Below are 6,295 nucleotides of genomic sequence, written 5' to 3'. Positions count from 1 at the left end.
GAAACATATTAGCAAAACAATGAAGTATTGTGAAAAAAAAAACATTTGACAAAATATGCTTTATTTTTCTATAGCACATAGTTTTTTTTAGTTTTTGTATTTTTCAATAATTTCTTTGGAAATATGTGGCAGGGATTCCAGCCCACAAATACAGTGCACATGCCCCGCCCATAACCACGCCCACATCCCCCCACACATAACCACGCCCACACATCCACTGTAAGCCAACAGTGGTTCTGCTTCACTCACTCACACGTTAACAATCTCCCTCTCCTCAGATGTGCTCCTTCATCTCTCCTGATAGAGTTTGACTCTGAATCATCATCATGTCTTCAAACATGAGCCTCATGACGATGAAACGGACCGTTGAGCAGCTCAAACTCGAAGCCAGCATGGAGAGAATCAAAGTAAGTTGTTTCAATGCTCAGAAATAAGTAATATTTCATTCAATACAGTGATGTTAGACTCCTATGTTAGATTTCAAAACAAAAATATGATATATAGCAAAGCAGCAGAATATAGCTTTAATTTAAATAATTATTATCAGTCTGATTTTATGTAATTATTATTAAAAACAGACATTAAATCATATTCTCAGTGAAATCAGGCATCACATTATTATAATAAAGTAAGAAATAAAAATAAAAATCTAGATCAGTCTAATGCAAAGACAATTATGGCGGATTATGGTCATCGTCAATATATATTTGGTATCTCTTAAACTAATAATATTTGTAAAAAAAAATAATAATAATACTAATACAACAATATAAATTTCTGACACTGTAAAAACAGGACAGTTATATAGAGAGGTCATGATGATGTCAGTTAACAGGCTGGTTTATTTTTTTCCCATTTTGTGCAATAGAGGAAACATTTAATATGACAAGCAGTCAGGTTTAGAAATAACTGACTTTTCTGAGTTTCAACAGGTTAATCGTGCTCAAAAAATTATTCTGTTTTGATCTTGATTCATATTTGATGAGCTTTTCCTATTTATTTCTGTGTAGTCGGACTGAAACAATCTTTATTGTATAAAGGACTATAGAAAAAAAGAGTGACTTGACTTGAACACGAGCAGCATGCCGAAAAAAAAAAATTTGAATAATAAAATACAACTAACCTACAGATTTAAGTTAGTGAAATAAATGTGACTCAGGAGCACAAAACCATGGGCTTAAGTGTCCCTTTTTCGATTTTGAGATGAATAAATAAGCTCTCCATTGATATATGGTTTATCAGGACGACAATATTTCTCTGAGATACAACTATATGAAAATCTGAGGGAGCAAAAAAATCGAAATATTGAGATTCTGACATTGACAGATTGTGTCACTCTCTTCCTCAAAACCCATGAATAAAACTTCTCAAACTCACAGCTGATGCAACACGGATTGCACTGAATATGGGTTACAAGTTGTAGCTACTTGACTTCAGTTGTGAGTTCTGAAGGAAAACGACTTGCCAGTTCCTTCTCCATTTGATCTGAGTGTGTTTGTAACGCAGGTTTCTCAAGCAGCTGAGGATCTACTGCAGTACTGCCTCCAGAACGCCGGTGAAGACGCGCTCCTGTTCGGCGCCCCAATCAGGTGTAAGCTGGTCAGAGTGCCGTGCTCATGCACCCTGCTCTAGAAAGAAGGTGCACAATCATATGAGTGACCACAAACACCTCACAGCTTTATCCAGCTTGCTTTCAATACTAGAACAAGACATTTTTAACATGAAAGTGCAAGTCTTCGGGTGTCAGTCCCTTCTGGTGGTTTTAGCTGGAAAAAAATATATTGCAAACTAGTATTTCTTATCATATTAATTTAATTTATTATCATATTCATAAACTCACTGGTTTGTAGTGCAAAAAGCTTTAGCATTTTTTAGGGGTGTAACAAGATGCTCTTGCATCGATAGGACTGGAGCCCTCTCTGGGCTAAACTCGGGGACTGGAGCCCTCTCTGGGCTAAACTCGGGGACTAGAGCCCTCTCTGGGCTAAGCCTGGGGACTGGAGCCCTCTCTGTGCTAAACTCGGGGACTAGAGCCCTCTCTGGGCTATGCTTGGGGACTAAAGCCCTCTCTGGGCTAAACTTGGGGACTGGAGCCCTCTCTGGGCTAAGCTTGGGGACTGGAGCCCTCTCTGGGCTAAACTCTGGGACTAGAGCCCTCTCTGGGCTATGCTTGGGGACTTAAGCCCACTCTGGGCTAAACTCGGGGACTAGAGCCCTCTCTGTGCTATGCTTGGGGACTAGAGCCCTCTCTGGGCTAAACTTAGGGACTAGAGCCCTTTCTGGGTTATGCTTGGGGACTAGAGCCCTCTCTGGGCTAAACTCTGGAACTAGAGCTCCCTCTGGGCTAAACTCTGGGACTGGAACCCTCTCTGGGCTAAACTCGGGGACTAGAGCCCCCTCTGGGCTAAACTCTGGGACTGGAGCCCTCTCTGTGCTAAACTCGGGGACTGGAACCATTTCTGGGCTAAGCTTGGGGACTGGAGCCCTCTCTGCGCTAAACTCGGGGACTGGAGCCCTCTCTGTGCTAAACTCGGGGACTGGAACCATTTCTGGGCTAAGCTTGGGGACTGGAGCCCCCTCTGGGCTAAACTCTGGGACTGGAGCCCTCTCTGCGCTAAACTCGGGGACTGGAGTCCTCTCTGCGCTAAACTCGGGGACTGGAACCATTTCTGGGCTAAGCTTTGGGACTGGAGCCCTCTCTGCGCTAAACTCGGGGACTGGAACCATTTCTGGGCTAAACTCGGGGACTGCAGCCATCTCTGGGCTAAGCTTGGGGACTGCAGCCATCTTTGGGCTAAACTCGGGGACCAGAGCCATCTCTGGGCTAAGCTTGGGGACTGGAGTACTCTCTGGGCTAAACTCGGGGACTAGAACCCTCTCTGGGCTATGCTTGGGGACTGGAACCCCTCTGGGCTAAACTCGGGAACTGGAGCCCTCTCTGGGCTAAACTCGGGGACTGGAGCCCTCTCTGGGCTTAACTCTGGGACTAGAACCCTCTCTGGGCTATGCTTTGGGACTGGAGCCCTCTGTCGGCTAAACTCTGGGACTGGAGCCCTCTCTGGGCTAAACTCTGGGACTAGAACCCTCTCTCGCCTATGCTTGGGGACTGGAGCACTCTCTGGGCTAAACTCTGGGACTAGAAGCCTCTCTGGGCTATGCTTGGGGACTGGAGCCCTCTCTGGGCTTAACTCTGGGACTAGAACCCTCTCTGGGCTATGCTTTGGGACTGGAGCCCTCTCTGGGCTAAACTCTGGGACTAGAACCCTCTCTGGGCTATGCTTGGGGACTGGAGCCCTCTCTGGGCTAAACTCTGGGACTGGAGCCCTCTCTGGGCTAAACTCTGGGACTAAAACCCTCTCTGGGCAAAACTCTGGGACTAGAACCCTCTCCGGGCTAAACTCTGGGACTGGAGCCCTCTCTGGGCTAAGCTTGGGGACTGGAAGCCTCTCTGGGCTATGCTTGGGGACTGGAGCCCTCTCTGGGCTAAACTCTGGGACTGGAGCCCTTTCTGGGCTATGCTTGGGGACTGGAGCCCTCTCTGGGCTAAACTCTGGGACTGGAGCCCTCTCTGGGCTAAACTCTGGGACTAGAACCCTCTCCGGACTAAACTCTGGGACTGGAGCCCTCTCTGGGCTAAGCTTGGGGACTGGAGCCCTCTCTGGGCTAAACTCTGGGACTGGAGCCCTTTCTGGGCTAAACTCTGGGACTAGAACCCTCTCCGGACTAAACTCTGGGACTGGAGCCCTCTCTGGGCTAAGCTTGGGGACTGGAGCCCTCTCTGGGCTAAACTCGGGGACTGGAATCATTTCTGGGCTAAGCTTGGGGACTGGAAGCCTCTCTGGGCTATGCTTGGGGACTGGAGCCCTCTCTGGGCTAAACTCTGGGACTGGAGCCCTCTCTGGGCTAAACTCTGGGACTAGAACCCTCTCCGGACTAAACTCTGGGACTGGAGCCCTCTCTGGGCTAAGCTTGGGGACTGGAGCCCTCTCTGGGCTAAACTCGGGGACTGGAATCATTTCTGGGCTATGCTTGGGGACTGGAGCCCTCTCTGGGCTAAACTCTGGGACTGGAGCCCTCTCTGGGCTAAACTCTGGGACTAGAACCCTCTCCGGACTAAACTCTGGGACTGGAGCCATCTCTGGGCTAAGCTTGGGGACTGGAGCCCTCTCTGCGCTAAACTCGGGGACTGGAGCCATCTCTGGGCTAAACTCGGGGACTAAAGCCTTCTCTGGGCTAAACTCTAGGACTGGAGCCCTCTCTGGGCTAAACTCTGGGACTGGAGCTCTCTCTGTGCTAAACTCTGGTACTAGAACCCTCTCCGGACTAAACTCTGGGACTGGAGCCCTCTCTGGGCTAAGCTTGGGGACTGGAGCCCTCTCTGGGCTAAACTCGGGGACTGGAGCCATCTCTGGGCTAAACTCGGGGACTAAAGCCATCTCTGGGCTAAACTCGGGGACTAAAGCCATCTCTGGGCTAAACTCTGGGGACTGGAGCCCTCTCTGGGCTGCATAAGACCAGTGGGGACGAAGGAGAGGCTGCTCCATGTGGCTGTGGCGAGCTTGGGTTCTCCATCAGCGGTTGGCTCAGGCATGTGCTCCACAAAGCGGGAAGATGGTGCTGGGCACTGGGTCAGAAGTGGATCCGGCAAGATTATTCACAGGGCACATGGTGAATGGCGATCCATTTTTCACCAGAATCCACTCCACATAGGCGGTGGAATCTGCTCAAGGACCATCCTCAGATGATGGCACTCTGTTCAGGCTAGCATCATAAAATGTGAGGGCCAGAAACAGTCTGGCATAGCCCTCAAATTATCTTTTTCCCTGCTCCAGCAGGAGGAGGAGGTATTCAGAGTGGGTGAGGGGATCCAGTGACACAACGCAAACAAAAACGGTTAAAAACTAATTTAACATTTAACACCAGACACTGGAACTCTGAATAGGATTCACTTTAAATACACAGGACAACTGGAGGGATGCTTTGAATATGCAATTTAATATGCTCTGCTGTTTTGGAGTGGAAGTGACGGGCGCAGTATTGAAATAAGCCAGCATGAAATCAATATGTGTTGTGAAACTATTAAATTTGAAATGGGAAAAAAAAGATTAAAAAAAAACGTTCTCTTGTACATCGCTGAAACATTTAATCTCAAGTCCAGTTATTGTCATTTCTTCCACATGTACAGCACATACATACAGATTTACAAGTCCTCTGTCTGCTCGAAAGCATGTCAACTGATCAAGAAGAATAGCGCAGTCTGGAATCCGGGTTTCTGTTGGGAAGTCTGATCTGACTCTTTTACATCAACAGGAAGTTAGGTTTAGAGGAATGGGGGTAGCAGAGGAAGTCCTGGCATAGTAGTGTTATTGTGTGTTGTCTTTTTATTTAATATACATGTTTCTTTAAATATCTGGCTAAAGGAAAATCTAAGCTGTTGTGAATCATTACAGCACACTCAGCCAGAATTCAGATTCAGGAAAGCGTCTGTCCATCTTCTGCTCTTGACCAGCATGAGTTCAGCTCTGGATGGATGCTATACTTAGTTCCTCACAAGATGTGTCGAAACACGTCTGTCTTTAAATGGATGTAGTCTGTGAACTTTAAAGTGCTGAAGTATGAGTGTGATGAAAATATTGGCATGTTTACTCATCTTCATGCATCTCTTTTGCATGCTATTCAAAATGAACATTAGACTTAAATGACTTAAAACAAAAATGGTTGCATATTTTTGGCTTGATGCTTTTCCATGACATTCTGAAGTGTTTATATTTCATATTTTATACTCCACAAAATGATTTTTCACATTTATTTTCCTTTTTCCCCCACAGGAGAGAGGAGGCTGATCAATGCAACAGTATGACACGAAACATCATGAGATACACTGTGCAAATCTGAGAAAACTGATGCCTTAAATTTAATGGATTTAGTGTGTATTTGTCTTATGTGTTAAAATCTTTTTATTTTATGCCACAGAATTATATGAAATTGAAACATTGATTTTATGAATTTTAGTTCAATTTAAAACATCAGTTTTCTATATGTGAATCTCTGTTAAAGTGTAATGTATTTCTGTGATGTGCAGCTGTATTTTCAGCATCATTACTCCAGTCTTCAGTGTCCTTACTTTCACTTTTGATCAATTTAATGAATCCTTAGAATATTAGCACTAATTTATTTTCTTTTTTTTAATGTAACTTTTGAATGGTTGTGCATCATGGTTACAACATTAATAATCAGAAATGTTTCTTGAGCAGTAAATAATCATATTAGAATGATTTCTGAAGATCATGTGACA

This window comes from Carassius auratus, chromosome 5 (genome assembly GCF_003368295.1).
Source record: "Carassius auratus strain Wakin chromosome 5, ASM336829v1, whole genome shotgun sequence".
Classification (NCBI taxonomy): Eukaryota; Metazoa; Chordata; class Actinopteri; order Cypriniformes; family Cyprinidae; genus Carassius; species Carassius auratus.
This window is presented reverse-complemented; position numbering follows the sequence as displayed.